Here is a 25,528-nt window from a genome sequence, read left to right as displayed (position 1 = left end):
CCGTCAGTACCAAGAATATGCTGAGGTCTTCGAAGACACTACACCCAAACTCTTACCTCCTCATCGGCCAGAGGATTGTGCCATAGAACTGACCCCGGAGTCTGTTGTCCCATTTGGCAGGATGTTTCCCCTATTTCTTTCCGAAAGACATGTCTTAAGAAAATATCTGGATGACAACCTGCAGAACGGTCTAGTACAGGAATCAAGGTCTTCAGGGGGGGCTTCACTGTTTTTCATTCCTAAGAAGGACACCACCGAACTACGTCCCTGCATAGACTACAGAGGGTTAAATCGGATCACAATCCGTGATCGCTACCCTATGCCACTCATTAGGGACATCCTAGAAGCTGTTAGAGGGGCTTCTTACTTTACCAAATTGGACCTAAGAGGAGCCTACCATCTCCTCAGAGTGAGGAGAGGTGACGAGTCGAAGACCGCATTTCGGACCCCATTCGGATTGTATGAATACAGGGTTATGCCCTTCGGCCTGGTAAATGCCCCTGCGGTCTTTCAGAGGTTTATCGACAAGATTTTCTCCGACATGTTGTTTGTTTCGGTGGTCGTTTATCTAGATGACATATTGATATATTCTCAAGAGCTACTGGACCATCGTGAACAAGTCAAAAGAGTGTTACATCGGCTCCGAGCAAATCACCTCCTGGTCAAACCAGAAAATTGCCAGTTTGAAGTGACCTCCGTCTCTTATCTAGGTTATGTCCTCTCGAAGGAAGGGATCAAGATGGAACCCGGAAAGATAAAGGCTATCCTGGACTGGAAGGAGCCAAGAAGTGTCAAGGAGATCCAGTCTTTCCTAGATCTGGCTAATTTCTATCGCCAATTTATCACCAACTTTTCTAACTTGATGTTACCCATCACAGGTCTCCTTAAAAAAGGGGTTCAGTACGCCTTTGGACCAGAACAGAAAGGAGCCTTCTTACAGCTCAAGGAGCTGTTTACCTCCGCTCCCATACTAGTGCAACCAGATCAAGCAAGACCGTTTATAATGGAAACTGATGCCTCGGGTGGAGCAGTGGGAGCCATTCTATTGCAAGAGGCAGAAGACGGTCTCACGCATCCAGTAGCATATTATTCCAAAACCCTGACCAAAAGCGAACGAAATTACTCTGTTTTAGAAAGAGAACTACTGGCCATCAAACTGGCATGCCAAGAGTGGAGGCACTTGTTACAAGGAGCAGCGCACCCATTTCAAGTACGAACTCATCATCGTAACCTCAGAGTGTTACAGCAGATGGAGTGTACCAACGCCCGACATGCTAGATGGGCATATTTCTTCTCTCAATATGACTTTAACATCACTTATTTACCAGGGTCAGAGAACAAAATGGCAGATGCCCTCTCCAGATGTCAAGGAGAAGAAACCAACCATAATCAAGATCACGATCTCTTGTTTCCCAACCTTAAGATCACGGCAGGTGTCTCTCTCTTTTTGCAAGAACTTACCACCCAATACGGTTCGCTATCAACCATTCCAACCACTGTCAATCTGGCCAAAATGGTTTGTACTACCACGGTACTGGGTTGTTTCTCCCGTATAAAGGACTTCAGGAACAGATCCTCTCCTGGTGTCATGATACCCCCCCTCGCTGGACACCCCGGTATCAAGAAGACCCAGGATCTCATAAGCCGAGGGTTCTGGTGGCCAGAACTCCACAAGGACGTAGAGAGATACGTTTTGGCCTGCCCGATTTGTGCTACCAACCAATACCAAACAGGCAAACCATTGGGCAAACTGCAGCAACCTACCCTACCCACCCAGCCTTGGGAACACGTGTCTACGGATTTTATTGTCGATCTACCGAAATCAAAAGGAATGACCGCAATCATGGTAACTATTGATTCACACAGTAAGCTGGCCCACTTCTCAGCATTAGAAGGTCTTCCGTCAGCTCCAAAGACGGCTTCAGTCTTCCTCCGGGTTATAGTACGCTTGCATGGCCTGCCTCCAACCTTAGTCTCGGATAGAGGTACCCAATTTACCTCCAGGTTCTGGACATCGTTGTGTCAACAGCGGGGTTGGGGATTCACAGAGCACTATCGTCCGGCTTTCACCCACAGAGCAACGGTCAGACAGAGAGACTTAATGCCGGACTTGAGCAGTACTTAAGATGTTTTTGCAGCAACAGACAGGAGAGCTGGTCTTCCTACCTCGCGCAGGCCAAGTTCGCCTATAACAACAACTACCACACCTCGACTAGAATGAGTCCTTTCTATTGCACTTATGGTTACCATCCTCAGCAGATGCCTTGGTCCGGAATGCAACCCACCAAATCTCCTGCCATAGATGACCGGTTATCAGAACTAAAGAAAGTACATAAGTTGGCGAGAGAAGCATTAGAGGACAGCCAACTAGCACAAAAGAAGTGGGCCGACAGAAGCAGAAGACCCAACCCAGATTGGAAGTCCGGACAAAGGGTCTGGTTATCCACGAGGTATCTACCCAAGTGGATACACACCGGCAAGTTTGCTCCACGATATCTGGGTCCTTATCCTATTGTGAAACAAATAAACCCAGTGGCATACGAAATCCGCCTGCCTAAGAACCTCCAGAGAGTACACCCTGTTTTCCACACATCACTACTTAAAGAATATAAGGTGGATCCTTTCTCACGAAAGTTTCGGAAAGCCAAGACTCCGACCACAGTAGAACCACAAGTATCTGAAGTGGAATACTTAGTGGATTCTCGGTATTATCAAGGCAGTCTCCAATATCTTGTCCATTGGAAGGGTTTCTCCACTGAAGAACGAACCTGGGAACCCAGACACCATCTGCATGCTCCAAGGTTACTGAGAGGGTTTCACCAAAGATACCCGGGAAAACCAGGGGGCTTTCGGAGGGAGAAGGGTTATACTGTCAGGATCCATCCCTGGAAGCTATGGCAGAAGTGGAAGTTTTAGCCGCGGAGAACCTTCAGTTAGCAGTCCAATCCCCATCCAACATGGCTGCCTTTGTTATTTAAGCAAGCCCCGCCCACCTCCCGGCGCATTGTATCTGTGATATTTTTCCCTGTGATACCAGCGCTCAGCTAATACTCCGTTTTAGCTCCCTCAGTGCCTCCTGCAGTGTTTACTCCTACCCGCTTGCCTTTACCTCCGTTTAACTTTGCTTTTCCCTACTTCCTTTGTCCTTTCACGGCACTTGTCCGTTACGCCTTCTCAGTCTTTTCCTTTGGTTTCGGCATCTTGCCACTCGTAATAGCGGTCCGCCGCCATCCTCGCGCATCTACGTGTTCCTCCCTGTGCCTTTCGTGGATCCAACCGTTTCTGGTATGTAGGGACTTTAACTGCTTCTCCCTCTTTTCCTACCTTTCCCTCTCTGCTCGGACCGTTTCCCCGTTCCGGGCTCTATCCCTCTTCTCTTTCCTCCCGCATCGCTTCTCATTGCTGCTTACCTTGTATCCGGCCAAGTCTCCTGCCTTCTTTTCCTCAAGCCATCTTCATTTTTGGTGGACAGAACGAACTTACTTGATCCACAGTTTCCTGGGTTCACTCCGGATCACTCACTACCACATCCGCTATTGGAGCGTCTCATATTCAATACAATCTCAGGAAGACTACACAGGGTTTTTACCGTCCATCAGTCTTTTCCCTGTCGCGGGGCCTCAGCTCCTCGGGGCCCCCCAAGACAGGTCCCACTTCCTGTCGAGGTGGCCTCCGAGGGAGCCAGACCCTACTTGCATGACAGGAGGTCCAGAGACAAGTCTACAAAGGAAGGTACCAGAACTCCCCGAAGATCCTCCAAGCACTCCAAGGACAAACAAGAGGAAGCCACAGGTGAGGAGAAGGGGTGGGTGAACACCCTGACAGTATGTGTGTGGGCATTCTCCATCTTTTCTGAGGTTTCGGGACATCCCCAAGCATCAAGTCCAGGGATATTGGGGAGCGGTCATATAATGTTCGTGGGTATATTTCACAGCTTTCTAGCCCTCCCAACATGTCTTCCGACACCCACCAATAGTCTATACGAGATTCTGAGTCATGTATGCTCGAATAGTACGTGTACTCCCTCGCATCCGGATGCAGTGCCCTCCAACCCTCTCGGAGAATCAGCTGTGGCATAACCTGATTTAGGATTATAGATGCTTTAGACTGCACCCGCTTGGCTCTGGAAGATCTGTCTAGATCTGGGTCTAGTATTAGATTGAAATCTCCCCCCCAGACAATACTAGTAGTATCTAGTGTAATCAGTAATTCCAGTATATTGAGATAAAAGTCTGGGTCATCTATATTGGAGCCATAGGTGTTAACCAATGTGATCGATTTCCCCGCAACCTCTCCCCAGATCAGTACATATCTCCCCAGAGGGTCTTCTTTATGTCCTTTGGTCTGGAATCCCAGTGATGAATGTAGTATAGTTATGACTCCTCGTGCCTGAGAGGAATATTCTGTGTGGTATCTTTGCTTGCCCCATGCGGCCAGTATACTTATGTTGCCAGGGCCCTGTGTATGTGTCTCCTGTAACATGACTATATGGGGTGAGTGTCTATTAATGTAAGTTCCTATTTTCCTAATTTTGGAGGGTTTGTTCAGCCCCCTGACGTTCCATGACAGCAGTCTGATTTTCATCCCCTTGCCATTGTCAGTGCCATCCGCCATCGTATCTGCTCACTATTACAGTGTTATCCAAATACCGTACAACGTGCATGGCGCAATTATCTGTTTGACCTTCAACAAAACAACTTTTCAACAAAAGGTCAATTTTCTCCCTTTCCCCCCCACCCCCCACCCCGATCATCCTCCCCAACTGGATGATTTAACCTTACAAACTGGAGATCTCCTGGGGTTGCCATGTTGTTGCTGTGTGGCCGCCCGCTCGAGCCCACAGTCCGACTTCCACGTTTTCCTGTGGCGCATCACTGCTTATTTTGTCACATTCCTGTTCCGTTTCTGTGGTAGGCACTTTCTTTGATTCCCCCTGCCTCTGGGTATCATCGGTCCGCCTCGGGCGGGGTCCGCCATTTTGATCCGGCCCCGGCCTACTGGGGGAAGAGGTATATGTGACTCGATATAGGCCATTGCAGCCACCGGGTTCTCAAAAAAGTGTGCTCTTCCTCCGTGCTGAATACGCATTTTGGCAGGGAATATTAATGCATACTGGACCTGACGTGCTCGTAAAAGTTTTTTCACCGGTTCGTAGGATCGCCGGTTGGCCTGAACGCCTGCCGAGAAATCCGGGTATATGTGGATACGGTTCTCCTCATAATGTAGCGTACCTTGCTCACAGGCTTTTTTAAGAATCGTATCTCTGTCCCTGTAATTTAGGAGGTGCGCTATGATCGTGCGGCGTGGCGCCCCTGGTTTTGGTGTCGGAGCCAGTGCCTTTCTATCAGAAAGTGTTCCGAGAAAGTTCCAGATCCGAATAGGGTCTGTAGGAGATCTTCTCCTTGTTGTTCCATAGCTCCCTTGCCGGATTTTTCGGATACCCCAACAGTTCTTATGTTGTTTCTTCTTGAGCGAGATTCGAGATCCTCGCATTTAGATTGTATTCGGAGAAAGTCGTTTTTTAGTTGCGTTATGTCTCGAGCATGGCATGCAATAGTGTCCTCGTTGTTACTGATTCTGCCTTCGGCTTCTGTTATTCTGGAGCTTTCTTTATCCACTCTTGCCTTCAATGACCCAATAGTTGAGACAATATCGTCTAGTTTCACGTTTATCGCGAGGAAGCCATTTTGTACAATCGTGGTTAACTTGTCGACCTCACTTACAGCTTCAGGTCCGATGTTAGGGGCGGCGAATGTTTCTGCCATCGACTACGTCCCTTGGCTGTTGGTGAACGAGTCCATTGGGCCCCTTTTCCTAGCCCCCGCTCCTTTCGTCGGTTTATCAGGCATCAGTGCTGTCCTCGTGGCCAGGGCCAGCAGTCACAACCTGAAGCACTCACAATACGTAGCTTAATGGCGGGTTCGGTACGTGTCGCTTGGGTTACTGTGCCGTCTACACTTCTCACCCGTTCCTGCCGCACCTTCACTGCTATTCTTCCCTCCACAGACACGTTGGTCGCCTCAGCTTGTGGGAAGTGGTCTTTGGTTCATTCGCTTGTCGATGTCGGATCGCCAGACCTCTATGGTCTGCCGGTTAGAGCGTCTGCGGTCGCTTCCACTACCCGCGTGGATCTGAGAGGCGAACCCGCGTTCCCAACTCCCACCGCCAACAGTTGCATGCGCTCTGTTTCCGTCCTACTATAGCGTTTTTCTTCCGGATTTCTGCCGTTGAGTGCAAGATTGTTCCGCTGCAGCCTCCACTCTTCAAAATCATCCGCGGTGTGCTCCAAGATAGGATCGTTTTGTTAAGGATATTCGTCGGGACGGAGCTCACGCTCTAGGCGGCCATCTTGTATCGCGCTCAACAGCGCCCCCGTCTGAAGAACCTGCATCTTATTTAAGTTCTGTTGACTGGTTCCAAGGTACAGTACGTTACAGTAGTCTAGCTTGGAGAGTACTAATGCTCTCCCTATGGAGATGCAGTTAGGTGTTGAAAGGGAGGAAGGGTCTTTTTGTCCCCCCCGTACATTCTGCATGGAATGGATCTATTGCTCATCCCATCATGGGGAGACATCCCCTTGTCTATACTCTGATGACAGAGGGCAGAAGCTATTGGATGACACATACAGACTCCATTTTATGCCACCCCAGGACTCCATCTTTTTTACTAGGCCGCACAATGATTTCCAAAAGCCATCTCTCCCATTGTCCAGCACCGTGCACAGCCAGCCCAGAAACCCCCACCACCTCCTCTCCTGCCTGCGCTGCACAGGCTCCTTTCCCACAGAAGTACAGTCATGTATTGTTGTAAATCGCTTGTATCTTTCTCCTTCCTCGGAGCTCATTGCCCTATGTGTGACCAGGGTGGATCTTGACTTGTGTATTCATCCATCTCCACAAACCCGCATGTGCCCTCTCAACCCCCACCTTCACACCCACCACTTACGAAACCCAGACCCCTCTGTACCTTTGATGCTGATACACATCTAACCCCCTGAAGTGACCAGAGCACGCTCCCACCGCAGCCCCAAGTCCCCCTGTACCATATATTCAATGAAGAAACAACACCTATCAATCTGTATCATGAGGCACCAGGTAAATCAAACCCTTTCGTGGTGGGCGCTTGGATTAAGCCACTATGGTTTACTGTTCCTCGAGGGCAAAGTATAAGCTAGATATATAGTCATTAGCTGAACTTTATAGCACCTCCGATAAATGTCAGAGATTAATGTGATTAGTTGTTTCTAGCCTTTTCTCTATGTTGTCAGAATAAAGAGATTAGTTAGATGATTTGTGCCTGACGCCTCTGACCTTCAACCCTCCTAGATGAGCCCAGCCCACCCACGTGCTACGAGAAGCAACAGCTCTGCACCAGCCCAGTATGGCCCATACTGTAACATTGTAATGAACCAATGACCATGTAATATTCTTCACCTATATTGTTTGTCACTGATGACGAAAGTTGTACATAAACGTGTTGTTTCTGTATTATTGGCAGAGCACTCTCAGAGCAGCAGAGTCCTCTGCATGCATCTTTTACCTGATATAAACTTTGTTCAATTTGCAATCTATCTACTGGTCTCATTCCCTACTGGGGAGTGTCCATTTTTTCTGAGTTTGGGATCTGCGTTTGGGGAATGACCACCTTCCTTGTTGAGAGGAATGGTCTACAGACCGTAATTAACTTGCAGATGTATGCTGTTGAGGAGGCCGATGCGTTAACCTGTCTTGATAGATTTAGTGATGAGTCGATGTAAATGGCAAGCGTTTTCACATCCTTAGAAACTTTGATGGAATTGCTGTCAATATTAAAGGACTGAAATTGTTTGTCCAGTCTGTTGAGTTTAAGCTTGGAGCCTAAGAGGAGAAGCTCTGTCTTCTCATCGTTGAGACAGAGTCCATGTTTAGCCACCCAAGCCTGGATGATGATGTAAATGTTATTAAGTACTTTGGCGTCTGTGTCATAGTCTCCGGTGACGGGTATGAGTATCTGGGTGTCGTCTGCTTAGTTGGTGTATGTGACACCCAGATAGTTAAGATCATAGAATAGGGGCTTTGTAAATGCATTGTATAGGGTGGGAGACACACGGAACCTTGGGGGACACGACAGGTAACTGGTGCAGGTTCAGCAGAGGCTGATGGTGAGTAAACTCTCATTGATCTATTATCAAGGAAGGACTGGATCCAAGTAGTGGCTTTATCAGTAAAGAGTGCTGCTGAGGTGAGGTGCATGCAGATGACTTTGTGGTCTACTAAGTCGAATGCAGCCACCAGATCTAGAAGCAGGAGGAGGGCCAGTTTGCCTTTGTCTTTTAACTCCTCAATTTGGGTTTTTAGGTCAATTAGGGCCGTTTCGCCTTGGCCTAAAGCCTGATTGCCTAAGGCCAAGGAGGTTGTTAGTTTCTTGTTTTTGAATTTGCAGAGAAGCTGCTCTATCAATAATTTTCAGATGAAATGGGACTGTAGTGATTGGTCTATAGTTTGTGGGGATATTAGGGTCTAGGGTCGGCTTCTTAAGTAACGGGAGAACCCAGATGTCTTTGAGGTTGTTGGGCACTATGCCGGTTTTAAATGAGGTGTTCATTACGGAAGTGATGAAGGGAGCCAGTTCCTTGGCTGCCTCTTTGATGGTTGGCGCGGTGCAAATGTCCCCCCAGCATCTTGAGGGTTTTAGTTTGGTAATGATGTCCTCTACCTCCTTGTTGGTAAGAGGAGAGAAGTTGAATAGTTTCTGGGTGTATGGGGGAGGAGTGTAGGTCATAGGTTTGGAATCGATATCCAGCATCATGAGTTTTTAAGATTTTATTTTATTTTGTAGCATTGTTATTTTGTTCAGTAATGCTGCTTGAATGTTGGTGCACCATGTGGTATATTTAATGCAGGTGATTGGTGGTGGTGCCGGGGATTCCAGTTCTCTAAGTACATTAAAGAGTTCTTTGGTGTTTGATTTAGCTTGGATGATACAGGTATTTTAGGTATCTTTTTTGGTTTGTAAGATTGCCTCTTTGTAGTTCATGGAGGTTATTAGAAAGTTGTCTTTGTTAGAGACTGTTGGAGGACTCTTCCAAAGTGCTTCTGCGTTTCTTTTGGATTTGCGCAATGATTTGAGATGTGGTGTGAACCATAAGTTCAGATGCGCGAGGGGTTTGGCTTTACGCAGTTTGAGGGGCAATTGTATTTATAGCATTGAGTACAGTGTGGTTGAACAGGTCCACTAGGACCGTAGGGTCTGAATCAGCAGTATTGGTGGCATTGATGATTGGTTGTAGTAGTGGAAGCAATTTTTCCACAGTTATGTTGCGGGTGTTTCTGGTTTGAGTTGGAGGAGCAAGGATGTGCAGGTTGTTCTGATTGCATTCGTCCTTTATCGTGAATGATATCAAGTGATGGTCAGTCCAGGCACATGGTGTATTGGCGAGGATATTGATATTACAATTGAGGTTGGCTAGCCAGTCTAGGGTCCTACTTTTGTTATGGGTAGGTTCTTAGATGCGGTGTATCAAGCATAGTTCTGAGATTGAGCTAGCGAGGGGAGATGCCTTAGTGTCCTTTACATCTTGGAACCCAAGGTTGAGGTCCCCAAGTAAGATCATTTGTGAGCTGGGCTTGGTGTTGTTTGAAAGGAGAAGAGTAATGTCTGTAATGATAGTGGATACAGGGCCAGGTGGTCTGTACACGAGGTGGCTAGTAATCGTTCAGGAGGCAGAGATGGGTAGCTTGACGGACAGTAGTTCAGTTGATGGGAGTGACTGGTTAGATATAGGCCTGAGACCTAGCACAGTTTTTGAGATGAAGGCGATAACCCCACCTTTGGATCGATTAGAATCTCTATCAAGTCTGATGATGGAGTATTTGTCGGGGATGGCAAGTGAGAGAGAAGGACCTACTGCAGCATCAAGCCACATCTCAGTGAAGTGTTACTCAGGAGTGATCTCCTGTGTCACAGTGATACCCAAAATAGCAAGAGTCCAGTATTCCTTGAATATAGAAGCCGACACACTGGTGCTGATAATCAAGGAGGAAAAGGGCAAGAGGCTCACAGGGAAAGTCTTGCTAAATGTCAAGTCTACTTTCAATATAAAGAATACATGAAAGGTAAACTTCTTCGTCACAGTGCTGACAAGAGTCGTAAAGCTCAAGAGTGCCTTGGACGTGAACTCCCTTGTCAAGATAGGAAATCCTACTTCAACTTGTAGGAAATAGATAAAAATGACCAAGAGTCATTTGGGAGCAAACTCCCCTGTAGTGAAGATGCAAGTTGCCCTAAGAGGGTATCAACAGTAGGAAGAAGAATTGAGAAAAGATTAACTAAGTTGTTCCTTAATTCTTGGGAGGAAGTAAAGGGACTTTCAAAAACTTGTTCTATAGAACATCAAGGATCAGTCTTGCAAACGTCCCCAAGAAGAGCAGGAGAATGCAGTCATTCCATGGTCCTTGTGCTTTTGGTAAAAGAGACCCTTTTTCAAGATACTGCTACTGAATCAACCAAGACTGGGTGCTTTCACCGGGAGAAGGGAGTCATTCTCCTTGTGCTGTTGTTAAGATGAATCTGGATCATTGAGTGATTTCGGAGTGACAGATATAGAGTAGTTGGCTTGGACAGAGGATTTTACCTTTTTTGGTTTTGATGTACATTCTGACAAGCATACAAGTATTTTCTGTTGAGGCAGGGACAACCGCTCTAGATAGGGAAAGACAGGTTTACTTTCTTTGAATTGCTAATAAAGGACAATAGCCAAAATGAGAACACCTTGTCAGTCTCCTTACTCCATCACGTCACATTTACCACGGTCAACCAATCACTTACAACTCCAATTCAAACCTCTAATAATGTTCTATGTAACCATTTCTACTTCTGTGCACACCGGAGGGTTTCCTTATAAGGCTGCAGGATCAATAAAACATAATTCAATGCAACACACAGCTTTCATGCACATTTGTGAGCTCTGCACAATTTGGGTAACAGGGTATAGGTTGCAATGACACTAGAGATCCCAGAAATCAGATCTCGTTTTAACAAGGTGATATCTAATTCAGGGGATTTTTCCAACCACCCCAAACCAGGTACGCACAATTCTCCTTTATTTAATAAGGTTCTTTTTATGACCCCGCCAATTTAATAGAATTGATTCCACATAGCTTCCCTCCCCTTTTGGGACAAGAATCACACTGGTTTAGACAGAAGGTATACTTATTAACCAAATGGAAATAATTGAATCAGATTACAGATAAACACATTGTTTCTTCATAAATGATAAGAAATACTCAACACACTAGTCACTTCAGTTTTCAATGATACAGTTGTGGAAAGAACAACTTTAGTAACACACACTTCACCATAGGTATCGATGCCTTTAATTCACCCAAAGCATGCAAGCACCATGGATTGAGTGCATGAGAGTTCAGGAGGAACCTCATTTGTGACAAACAACAAATTAGTTTAGAATATCCTTGCCTATCCAATGCACACTACTCCCCTGTATTCAAAACACCACCCCCCCCCCTTACACGATAGGGTCAGAGTTTCAACTCAATTGTAACAAACTATTGGAAATTGGGGTACGTAAATGGCTTGTAGAAAATGTATGTTCAGCAGTATGTTGGCAACATTCCCTTCAGTGATGGTTCTATTTAATGACTGTGTACAATGTACCTTTCTCACTTTCAAATGGCACCTTGAAAAGCGGAAGAAAATGGACAGAGACTAATCACCCTCTCCCTTTTATCTTGGGCAACCCTGCATTAATCACAATATTCTGCTTGATGGTATACCCAGGAATTACTTCAATTATCTTCTTTTTCTAGGTATGCACACCTTAAGATGACCTTCTTGACACCAGTTAATAGTTCTTCGGTGCTAAATGTCACTGCCAAAGAAAAGGGACAGGTGAATCTCACTGCATACACACCATGGGACCTAATCAATATATATATATTTCCAGAAGCACACACACTTCAGAAACGTTCCCTAACTTCACGGGATGCACAATCAATGCATCTATTCAAACCCCTCAGTACTAACAAATAATAGGGGCCAGGATTTACTTCCCTTTTCTAAGAGCACTCCCCACAAGATGACTCCTCCTTTAGATAATACTCACATTAGGATTTATTTTGACTGAATCACTGAGCGGTGGGCACCCCACCTTAGGGACTATTTTAATTCTCCCCCTCCAGGAACATGTGGGAATCAGCCAGTAAGATAGGATTAACTTTTCTCTAAAGCCTGCTTGCTTTCTCTTCTACTGAAAAAGACCTGGGACTTTAACTCCTTATATGCCTCACTTTCAGGGCTCTAGTGACAATGTATCCCATCTCCTTCTGGTTGTTATCAATCCTCCTTTGTCTCCTTCTTCCCCATCAGGGATTGAGTGAGTGAGTTCCTTCAGTGAGTTTCAATGGGCGATTGTCTGAGCACCAGTCTGAGAAAGTGTGTGTGTGTGTGTGTGGGTGTGTGTGTGTGTCTCCCCTTTTATAGAACATAAACCTCACCTTTTGAGGTATATATGATGTCCCCAATCTAACTGGTCAGTGTATATGATTGGACAATGTTTCCAAAGTGACATCACAGCAGACCTTCCCTTCAGTAGTCATTGGGCATATTAATGAAGGGGGCAGTCAATAGGAGTACCTTCTACCCACAGTTTTCCTCCCATTTAATATGATGTCATGAGGTGTCTTGCCCTAAAATGTATCACATATTGAAACAATACATTCCACCTATGAGGTCACTTTAATAATTTGCTCACTGGTTCCCTCTCTCTGACCCAAATCAGTTGATGTAAATTTGATCATTATAGCACAGATAATTTCTGTGTTATAGACTTTTCTCTTTAACTCATTTCTAAATTTATGTTCAAACTATTTTTCTATCTCAACATAATAGGCTCGTCACTGCGAACAAGAGGATAGATGGGTCACTTGGGTGCACTGTTTTGGCACAACAAAATTTGCACATGCCTAATTTTCATATTAACACTACTTTTAACAAGTATTGTTTTTGGTCCGTCTAATAAAGGATGTTCAGCTGAACGTTTCAACCTCTAACCGGAGTTCTCTAAGTGGTTTGGTTCCTGAGATACAGGCGATATAAACAATTCAATGAACATTTAAAAGGGAATTTTCCTTTATATGATATTGCATTACAATCACTGTTATTCTGCCCAGATACAAAGACTAGGACCATGGTATTTATTTTCTATTGAGTCAGGGCTGGAAATCTGCTCTTGTTGACTCAGGACTGGCTCATATGGTCTTTATGGCTCAGGGCCTGGCTGATAACCCGAGCCTTTGTAATTTGAATATCTGTGGTATTATGGGGCTAGTTCAGTCTCCTCTTCAGAAGTTTGCGGGCCTATAGTCCTGTCAAGTGGTAAATTCATTCATTTAGGAAGCCCTGCAAGATGGTGTTAATAGATATGAACTGAGCAGGATCATGGATTCAACAGAATTAAAAAAATAATAATAATTAAAAAAAAACATTCTCACCAGATAAGGTGCGTACCTGGCCTTTTTACGCATGAAAATCTTGCAAATACGACGGCTTTATTGTTTTCCTGTGTATATTTACACACAAGTTTGGAGCAGAGGGCAGTGCAAAGGTCAGGTTACTTGACAGAAACCAGAACACTTCCTTTGATTTTTATCTACATGGATGTAATTCAAGCCATGGATAAAAGCCTTTGAAATCACAATGTATTTCTCTGAAGCCTTTCCTTTCAAAAAAAGAAACTGCACACCATGATAAAAGGAATGGTTTCTTTCCATTCAGCTTCTGCTGTGGCGTGTGTGGAGCCAAAAGAAGCACTGTGGATATTTATTTTCTTAGCAGTTTAGGATTGTATAATTAATAAGATGGAGAACTAAGATGCAATTGGGAATTAATATTTTGTAGTGAAAGCAAACCAGTATTGCACAATTGTATTTTTCAGAGTTACTGTGCTGTGTGCATAATCATGCAGAGGCAGATCATTTTTACACTTATAATTTAATTTACACTCCAATTATAAAAACAGTGTCTAAAAGTATGACTATGCACGGTCTAGTTTACATCCATTCAACCTTGCAGTCAATGGGGTACATTATTATAAATGGCCAGTGGCAGCAGAGTCATTGCTCAAGGGTCAGTGATTGTCATTACACCGATCACAGGTATTCTAGCCTCTCAAATCTTCAAGACTACAATTAAAATATCCAAAACCTGACTCTCCAGGAAGTGCAAGCTCTGTTCAAAAACCAACAAGTTACATTTGTAAGTTAAATAGAAACTCAGCAAAACCTGTCCCTGTGATAATTCGGATAACTATTTAACTTTATGTAGTGCTTCATACATGGTTGGTCCAACATCTAGGTACTGTGATTATTATACCTCAGTCAATACTCAGTTAACCGACCTCTGAAGGATGTTAGCCAGTAAGATAGCTTAGCCAGTTGAGCACATGTTGCTGCAATCTCTGCGAGATTTGTAGGTTGCATGTTCGAATCCCGCCAAGGCCAACTCATCCTTTCATCCTTTCGAGGTTGATAAAGGAGAATCGACTTGGTTTGGTGATAATTGTTATAAATACATTTTACGTACATCGCTTTGCCAAAAGCGATATATAAATAACCATTTGACCATGAGATTACGTATAGAATTTAGCATGGAGGCCTTGCCTCTCTGCACTGTTGCATCATGACATTGCATACCATCAGGTAGTAATATCTCCAGGAAATGAGGACTCTCATTAAACATCAAAAGACAATTTAGCTATCAAACCTCAAAACACACAATACAATTCATGCTTGCTTTACTGTGTAATTGGCTAGGTTTTTACATTTTCAACATTTAAATATATACAGGAGAGATCAATTGGCCAGACCTTAGAGAAATAATGAAAGGTGAATTCTGTCACAAAGCAGAAAGCTGCTGCCTAGTAATGATTTCCATACAGTTTTTGCACACATCGGCAGGATGTCACATACATTTTACTCTCTTGCTAAGGAGAAAAGTCATCTTTACTCTCTTAAAATCACATTTACCCTTAAAGTTTAAAAATGGGGAGTAAAATACTCCCACCACAAAATCTTATCTGGAGCACTGCTCACCCCTATCGTCCACACAGAGCAAGGAGTAAAACTCAAACCTTAAACTTTATAGCTAGGCCTGACTTTCTATGCACGTTTGCAAGATGATCCTTATCTGAAGTAAGCTGGTTAAAAAGGTTTATTTGCTTGAGAAGGGAACTTATCTGTCCTCCCATCCTTTATGCTGGGGGGTTTTGTGAGCTGAAAGGATTCCCATGCGTCATTCGGTGATGGCTCCATTTAAAGTTAGTTTCAGTCACAATTTCAACATGTTACATGAATTTAATAAACGTTATAGACTATCTTCTGGTAATTGAAATTTTCATCTCAGGCCTTTGTCAGTTATGGTTTTTATTTGAGTGACTGCAAAACATTTCACGTGTTTTTGTGTGTGCAGCCTGTGCGAAGGCTGCAGCTTAGTTTTAAAAATGACAACTTGCCCGGCAACGTTTCTCATGAAACAGAGTTCCCTACAGATAACACTCCTGAGGAAATGTCACCTTTAATGGCTGGTTTGCCAGCCAACATATATCACCTTTTAACTGTCATTGCAACATAGAAACCCTTGGGTAGAAACCCTTGAACGAATGAAGCAGCCAAAGTCTCTTTCACAGCTTCTGCTCTTTTTTTCATCTCTGAATGCTATGTGAATATGATATTTACCTTATCTAGATACTTAGCCAGAGATTAATTCTTCTTCGGTTTCCAATTGTTCATTTTTGTTCAATCACCACAGGAATTCTTGTCAACAAATGGTAACTTTCCAGCATCACTTTAGCACCTATACCACCTGGATTTTGTACAGGAAAACTACTCTCTTACACTAAGTTATGGCGCACCTCTGCTAGCATTATCACACCCACGGATTCATGTCTGCCCATGAGGAATTTCAATATTGTACAACAGCATGTAACTCTTCAGCAACATTTTCTGTTTCTTCCCAAATATCGCAGCTTTTGGTTCCGTTGTAGTCTGGGCCGGCTTTCACATCATTTGAGTTGTATTTTCTTCTTTGGTGTCCTTACTTAGAGCTCCTCTCAGGGTGGCTAGGGTCGCTCTGTGCTGACGACTTGTGTACTCTACCAGGGACTTTAGAAGATCCTCTGTGGGTGTTGATGTAAATTCTATTATGCTTCCATTATGCTTGCAAGCGAGCTACTCATTTCTAAAAAAGGGGCAACAGAGACAGGTTACATACCAGACATAATTAGAGAAATCCATTGTTTTGTCCCCCTCCTTCTCTATCCTTATCCTGTGGCTATCAAAACAAAATGTTAACATCTCTGCCATTCCTTCATTCAGCCTTAAACATTCTTAATTACCTGTTACAATGACTCATCTGATGGTTATGTGTATTTTGATTACTTAGTTGTTAAAGTATGAATCTCTGTTACTAAAGTAACTGACATCACGTCAGCTACACCTGTTCTCAATTGGTTCGTCCATCCTTTTGCTCTCATGTTTAGGGTGGAAGGGCTTCAACCGGTTAACGTGGACAAATTGCTCCCCCAGTAGGTCGGCCAGTTTCACCAAAATATTATAAGCAGCTGGTGACCTGTATCCACAATTGTGAAGGGCCCACACCAAGAGGTCATACGTTTAGAGGGCTTCTTTGTCCTTTTGAAAAACTGAATTTGTAAACCTAATCGCCTACTTTGTACCCTGTAACTTTTATATTTTTATCATAGCATGTTTTGGTGCCATCAGATGTCACCTTCATCTTCCTCTGTGTGAGCGTAAACAAATGCTTAGATTTTCTTCATATTTATTGATTGAAGAGGCATTTATCAGCATCAGTTAATTTGTCCTTCATCAGAAGCCTGGAGGCAGGACCATTTTCCTGCTGTGAGAAACCTGAGGGTATTCTCACTCCTAAACCCCCTGGATCCTCTTCTCCGGTGGCCAGGGAAAAGCCATCGCTCTTGGATCCCAAACCTGGGGGTGGAGAAGGGATTATCACCTGGGTGGAGGGTCCTTGGGGATTGGGAGTGGGCTGCACTCAGGCATGACATGGTATCCCCCTTTCCCTACTGATGACCAACCTAACCTTCCCACAAACTTAATGGGCTATTATAAGTCAGCTCCCCTCATTTTCCCATTTTCCCTCATGTGACACTTGACAGTACTGAGACGAGGAAGAGGCAACTAAGAGTGATGAACACTATGCCACTTCACCCCTTTAGAACTGAGACGAAGAAGAGGCGAGCAAGACTGATGAACACTATACCATTTCACCACTTCAGTACTGGTACGAGGAAGATGCCTGCAAAGTGGTGTGAAGGTTAGGCATGCCCCCTTAATCATAGTTAGGCAAGCTCAATTGAGAATGCCCACCTGCAACCTATTAAAGGGTTGCAGGTGTATAAAATATGAGGCGGAGAACACTACAGAGAGGAACAGGGAGGCCTGTGTGGGGAGACCAGCAGGGTCCTTGCTTGAGAGGAGGCGAGCAGTTAAGAGGGAACTGCTGTAAGTTGGTCTGTCCTTTGCAAAACACTGAGACGCTGGAGACTATACAGAGAGGTGGTCTCACGTATGGGAGCTGGGTCTTCTTGGGGCAGACGTAAGGCAAAGAAGGGAGCCGTGTGAAGAGGCCGTCCCTTTCCCCTTAAACGAAAGTGCTCGTTCTCCTGTGTTGATGAGCAGACCCCGGAGCGTCCGAGAGGCAGAAGGTGGACCCCTAACATCAGAGGCAGATTGTGTGCTCCGTGTTGTTGTGAGAGTTATCGATGATAGACCAGTGAGGTTCTGACAGATAAGTATAACTTGCTACGTGAGTGCATGAGCAGGACCATTTGCATTGTTGAAGTTTGAGATGGAATACTTTGTATTGGAGTGGCTGCGTGTCTCAGAGAGAACCTCTTCGAAAGTCTCTGGTTGTTGGAAACTTAAAGTTAAGCAAGTTAAGTAAAATACATGCATATTGAATACCGAACTGAATAGAACCATAAAACTAAGAAAAACAAATATATATTGAATACCAAAATGTATGGAAACTTAAACATTAAACGGCATGAATGAATATTGAACGCCGACTAAAATGAAACCCTGAAGTTAAGCATATTAAAAACAGAATGGAATACAACTTTATGGGCCAAGAAAATAAAGAGAACAGCCAAGGTGCCCATGTGATAACAAATTATGGAAAAGGGCGTAAGTGTGACAGAGTCATAAGAAGGTGTGGTACTAACCAAATACCCTCAAAGTGAACTTTTATAAGTGAATGCAGTACGGCAAGGCCAAAGATTGGCAAGAGATGTGTGACACGTGGTGGCAGAGCCACGAGGCTCACAAAAAGAAACCAGAGGACAGTAAACTAGCACATTAAGCCTAGAGACCGATAAAGAGGAACTGAGTAAAGGTGACTTGGTGCACAGGAGCCAGGACCAAAGAACCTGCGTGGGCGGAAGAGCCCAGGGATACTGGTTGCGCGACCTGTGAAGGGTGGAACGTTCGGTCTGACAACTGCACCTAGACCAATGAGCCCTTAATACTGAAAACTAAGGACATTATGATGGTGAAGTTAAAGTCTTGGGGAAAGGACCTGTGAGACTTGAGGAACCACGCTTGTTTTGAGAACATAGCCTCAAGACCTTTTGGTTTTGAACTGTGTTGCTTGGCACTTGGGGAAGGGAACCCCTGGGATTGTTTGGACAGTAACACCTTCAACATGAGAAAGGTAATCCTGAGACTTTTGTGGAACTATCTTGCACCTGGGGAAGGGGAGCTGAAAGAGAGCTATGAGTTGGAAGAAACTTAGAACTTTGAGTTAAACACTATGTCTTTTATTATTGCCACCCCTACACATTGTTTAGGTTTTGTTGTGAGGGCAAGTATAGGTTTTGGACACAGACAGACCTTTGAGTTGAATTCTTTGACTCAGACTTTCATTGGTTTCATTTAGGTGGGGAAATCCACCTTAGCATAGGGCAAGTTAGGCCTTCTACCATCCTGACATTTAAAGTAATTTATTTTGAACTTCGAGTCTGTTGTCTGTGTCATCCTTCATGATGCCTTCACATTGCCAGTGGTCATCTCATTTGGACTGAGGTTTTTGGTCTTTGATGACCTTCTGGCTATGAGCACTAGTGGAAGTCCCAAGTCCCAGCAAAGCCATGCCTTCACAACAACATTTTTAACAGAACGATAATGATCCTGTTGTCCCGTTCCACACCCCATTTGAGGGCGGTCAGTGCGCAATATGGGGTTTCCTATTAACACCAAGGATCCTCCACATTTTGGATATTACTGCACTTGTGAAATGGCTTCCACAATCTGACTCCATCCTTTGGGGTAGTCCAAATCTGGTAAATATGTGATTCACCATCAGGATAGCGGCAAGTTGCTGGAATCAGGGCCAGGATTACACCCTAGCCACGGCAACATCAAGTATGTTACTCAAATGTTGTACCTGTTCCCACGCACAGATGTCTGCACTAGACCAATGAAGTCAATGTGTAATTCAAAATGGCACCACCCGGTAAGAAACTTCTGACAAACGCAAATATGTGAGGAAAGACAGGGATCATCACATGGGGTAAGTGCTCAAAATAGTGAAACTGTCTTCCTTAACCTGAAAACGTATCTTAACATATGAATCATTTGATCTATGTTGAGATTTTGATAGAACGGGCACAGATAGGAGAACGTAGGATGGATGTACAGGTGGATTGTGTGTTCATATAGATAGGTGTGACAATGGGGGTAGGGAGGAGGTTTGAAGCAGGGATGAAAAACAGGAACATTTAAGGAGTGGTTAGGAATAAGGCATGAGGGATGCAGAGAGCTTGCCGGCCCGAGGGAAGAGTCATGAAAGGAGGAAATGGCAGGTTCGCAAAAACAGCATCACAGAAATTTGATGTGGATATGCTGTCACAGACAGGGAAATCACTTCACAAATGTGTTTAAACAGAGATTCTGCCAAACAACTATGCATTGTGGCTGGCACCTAAACTGGGCATCAGGGTCCTCAAACCTGATATCCTCTTTACTTCTTTCACCAGAGACCAGCCATCCCTGGTGTAACATACACTGTTCTAGCATATCGTAAAGGTCAATATCAGGCGGTAATTCATAGGGTCACTTCTGTCTCCCTTCTTAAATATCAGAATTACCACTGATCGCTTCCAGGAAGAGGGTGTAGGCCCCTGTGACTTATTTTTTTTTTATTTTTTATTGATATAGCTGTAAAATACAGCCTTTCAAAAACAGAAGTGAAAAGTACAAACAATCAGATATATAAAACTTAAAATTTTAAAAGACCTATCATATAAAAATAGAACACAATTAGCAGAAATTGCATGTAGTTACATTTGAAGTTGATATCTTTGCATAATAATACAGTTCACATTCAATCATTCATTCTAGTTATAGTGGTTTAGCAACATTTATGTTACTTGAGAGACAATAGGGTCAACTTGATTCAACAAAGTTAAAGAATCAATGAACAAAACACTCGCAATATTCATTTTTGGAGATTGACTATTAAACACAATATTCCAAAAGGTCGCCTCGCTTAACATAAAGTTAGCCTCAAACAGATGTTTAAACAATTTGCATCTCTGCTGTGCTAGGGCAGGACATTCAGAAATTAGATGTCTTAATGTTTCTGTAACCCTTGGCCCAAGACAAAATCTGCAATTGGCATTGGGTGAAATTTTCCACATGAACCGCACTTCATTCGTCTGACAGATGTTCAACCTCAATCTCATATAAGTATATCTCGCTTTGGAGTCAGGAAATTTAGTTAAATAATTTTCAATCACATGGAGTTTTTTAATCGCAAAGGATTGTTGTTTGAATACTCGGGTTTTCACGCATTCATCTCTGGTTTTTATCCAATCATACAACCTATGCTTTGTTTTCGCCCTCTCAGGATTATTCATGAGTAAGTCATTATCTATTCCAGACTTCTCCATCACCACTTTGACCCAATTTCTCCATCTCAGAATCGGAGAGTTGATCGATTCCAGCATATGTCTACCTATTGTATATAGTATTCCATTTTCACTAACTGCCATTAGATATTTGCGATACAGTTGTAAAACTTTCCATGTATAAACTGCATATAAGGATACAAGACCCATTTCGTGCCGTATTAGGCACATAGATGTAGACATTGGGAGCCCACAAACCTTTTTCCAATATCGACCCTCAATTCTCACCCATATATTTTCACTAATAGTTCCTCTAGTTTCTGCTCCATAGGTTACAATTGGAGTAACTTTTTGTTTATAAAATGTAATAGCAGGGAGTAAAGAGAATTTGCCAAATTTGGCTTGGATTATCTTGGTCTGGGCTATTCCAGTATTCACCTTAATATTGATTTCATCATAGTAAGGTTTATCTTGTGATTCATTACTAATTATCAATCCTAGGTACTTGTATTCAGAGACAATGCTTATGACTACATTCTGGAGTTGCCATCGGTCCAAAGAAGTTGTTTTTTTCTTTTTCCTTTTTTGTTTTTTGATCAATTATCATTATTTTGCACTTTTCTTGATTTATTTTCAGTAAGTTTGCATCAGCATAATCACTTAAACAAGATAATAGGGCTTGCAATCCCTTTGGAGTCTTAGCTAATAATACTAGATCATCAGCATAGAATAGCCAGGGGATTGCCTGGCCTCCCAAACGTGGAGCATCTGATAATGTTTTCAAAAAGTCATATTGTACCGCCGACATAAAAAAATTAAACAAGGTGCTTGCCAGAATGCATCCTTGCTTTAAGCCCCGAAAAGTTTCTATGGGGTCTGACAAAGTGCCATCTAGAGCCAGTCTAATTTGGACTGTGGTTTTAGAGTGTAGTTCATTAATCCAGAATATAATATAGTTTGGACATTTTGCATCTTGAAGTTTGTTAATTAGCAATTGTCTACATATGGAATCAAAAGCCGCCTGAAAATCAATGAAGGCCAGGTAAACTGCCTGTCCTTTCAGATGTTCCTGTTTCTTGATGACCTCTAGTATGTGAAGATTAATCGCTGTTCCCATTCCTGGCATAAAGCCAGTTTGATTGGGGTCTCTAATTCTCGCGTCACTTAGCCATTTATTAATATCGCTGAGTAGCAATCGTGCAAATATTTTGCTCGGTATATCTAAAAGAGATATGGGTCGGTAGTTCTTTGGATTTTTGTTGTCACCCTTCTTGTGGATGGGTATTGTGATGGATTTTCTCCAAGAGTCTGGAATAGACGACATTAGCACTGTTTGTCTGAAGATAATAGTTAGAATTTGAGCCCATGCTGTGGGATTCTTTTTTATCATAAAGTTGGAGAGTCCATCAGGACCCGGAGCACGAGATGTAGACAACCTCGAGATATACATTAGAATATCATCAATATCAAAGCTAAGATTATCAGTTTGACTTGGTGTATCAATATGCTGCTGTCTTATTGTTAGAGTACCCGCATATATAGTTTTGTAAAAATTAGACCAGACCTCTTGTAGAATCGGATTCATCTGATTCACTATTTGAATCCTCGTCTGCGTTTGTTTTAAAAGTGACCATATTTTGGCAGAGTTCTTCTCTTGGCAACTACGTAGCATAGCCTCAGCATCTCGTTGGTACATTATGGCCTTCCTAGCTTTTAACCAATTCTTATACTTGGTTTTTAATGTTTTCAGTTGGCTTAAATATTCTGGAAGATTTTTCTTTATAATTTCCCTTCTATTAGCTCTATATCGGGTTTTGTACATAGCTACCTCTTGGTCGAATATATGCAGGGATTTCGGCTTCGCGTTGTTATGATTTTTTCTTTTCAACTTAAATATCTGCATTTGTTCTACATAGGAAGGACGGGTATTGGAATCATAGTCTATGTCATCATTCTGAGGGCAATTCAAGGTTTCCTCTAAAAGTTGTAAGGACACTGGGGTCCAATGGAATCTATTTTGCGCCGTATTAGTTGTTAAATTACGGGCCGAGGATGAGTCATATTTCTTGTCGTCAACTAACCAGGACCATTTCATAGATTGGATGTCATGATCACTTATTTTTTGATTTATAATCCGATATTCAGATACATACTTGAACAAATCTCTATCCACATACGTGTAATCAATTGTAGCTACTTGGACACCTCTGTGCCAGGTGTTGTTAGAGGGCATATCACCGTTCTTTGCTCCATTTAGCATTAAAAACTGTCGATCAGACATGTATGTATTCCACCTTTTGGCTAATGTCGTCAGAGGTTTCCCCATTTTATTCAAGCAGGTTAAATTCAAGTCGCCCGTTATGATTACATTATTACACATTTGATCAAGTAGTGTTATTTTTAATGCTTCATCCATAGCCGCAAAAAAGACAGAATCACTTATTGCAGAATGGTTCCAGTAGATGTTTAGTAATCCAATATCGGATGTCTTAAATTTTAGCCTTACCAATTGTAAAAAGCTGTTCGGTGAAAACCAAGGCTCAATTTTCATATTGGGTGAAGATTTTATGGCAACCATTAAACCTGCCATGGGTCTACCTCTGACTGGCATACTAGCAGGAGTCGATATTATTACATGATTGTCCCACACTGGAGCAACAGAGAGCCATATTTCCTGAAAAACCAAAAAGTCATAATTTAACAATAGATTGTCTTTGGAATAAGTTAAATGTTTGAAACCTCTTGTATTCCAAGAGGCCATGGATAACGTTTTTAACTTTTGGCTTAGCTAATTACCATTCATTCTCATCTCTCTCTCAACAAATATTTGTTCATTTTCGCTTGACACGGCTATCCGTGGAATGCCACTTTGGCCTTTCTGGTACACCTTTACCTTGGGTACAAATTGATTTCTGTGATTAGGGAATTGTTGTTGGTCCCACAATACTGGATTTAACAAGATGAAGCCCAATTCATATAGATGATCTCTCGCTTCCCATACTGCGTTTTTGACAAAACATAACTTCATCCATATTTTGATCATAGATAAATCATTTCTATGCGGAAATTCAATTTGATCTATGTCGCTCGAACATATTCCTTCCAAAGCCTGTACTTCAGCAAATATGTTCATCACAGATTGCCTGTTCAAGTCGAAAGATTGATGGGGCTCGGGCCGGCACTGCATCATTAGACAATTTATGTTCGAGTCTCTCATTGAGGTTCGATAGCCCACTTTAGATGTATAATTAACTTTTGACTGCGGGGGATTATTGGATTGTCTCCTAATATTATTCATAGGTGTGTGTGTGCTTACTCCACAGTCATTACTCATGGGAGTGTCTTTCATATTCACTTGAGCAATAATTCTTTTTAAAGATTGCTCTATTTCTGTTTTCCATTCTAACATTTGTAAACCTTTATCCTGTCCTTGTTTATTAATCTCGTGACTATCACCCATCTTGCCAAGACATACAACTTCATCATTCATTAGCTGTGACACAGACTTGGAAGAACTGCTCGGGCTATCATTTACTGAATTCATTAATGAACTTGCAGTTGTTTTGATTGCACCGCTAGTCACCTTATTGATTAGTTCTTTCACTGATTTACTATTGTCAATTTCCTTTTGTTGTTCAGATAACTGAATCATAATATTCAGAGGTTCATAGTCTGCGGGGATGTGTGATGTAATTAGTCCTTGGCTCGCTTTTTGAGATATCACTTTTTTGTACTTATTGGCGATAGCAGTACGTGCTACCGCAGCAGCTGATTTAGGTAGGGTTAAGGAACGAATGAACTGCTTGGTTCCTGTGATTTTAGGGTTAAGGGCATGTTTTGTTTTTTCCGTGATAATTTTAGCAGTCACATTTGGTTTTCTTTTTTTAGAATCAAAGATGTTGTAGGTCGGGGTATTATCATTTTCAGAAACCCCGGCCCCAGTCTGAACAATGTTATTTCCCCCCTGCACCGGAAGCTCATTCTTGCCCACTTCCAGATTTTTTATTTTGTCTTTCTTCTTTTTCGCACACACCTGTCCTCTTTTACACTCCTCCTGTGTATCATTAATGAGTTCTATTGGGAAACTTTCCTGATCTTCGACAATTATAGCTTTGGTGGGGGACTTTTCCTTCAGTACTTCCATTATACCTTCACCTTTCTTCTTTTTGGCTTCCAATTGTGCTATATTTAATTGTCCCTGTGTGCAATCAATTAACAAAATTTCCTTTTCTTTCGAAATTATTTCTTCCGTACTCGAATCTGTATTGCTTAGCTTGCAGTTAGAACCCCTATTTTGACTCTCTCTACAAACACAGCAAGACTCATTGACAGTATTTTTTTGAAGCAGTTTCGTTATCAGGGCGTATTGGTCACTTAATTTAGTGTCCAGTGTATCATACAAGCGTGTGAGCGAAAAAAGAGCAGCATTCATAGTCTGTAGTGAGGTTTCTAAACCTATTACAAAATTTCCCGGCATCGGTTGTGTTTTTTCAATTGGGACAGAATGGTTACGCCGTGGGGTTGGTTGTGTAAATGAGGACGACACAGATGAGATATTGTGTGTGGGTGAAAACATCATAGGTGAGT

This window comes from Ambystoma mexicanum, chromosome 3q (assembly GCF_040938575.1).
Source record: "Ambystoma mexicanum isolate Mex_15411 chromosome 3q, UKY_AmexF1_1, whole genome shotgun sequence".
Classification (NCBI taxonomy): domain Eukaryota; kingdom Metazoa; phylum Chordata; class Amphibia; order Caudata; family Ambystomatidae; genus Ambystoma; species Ambystoma mexicanum.
The sequence above is the reverse complement of the archived record's forward strand: the minus strand, read 5'-3'. Positions refer to the sequence as shown.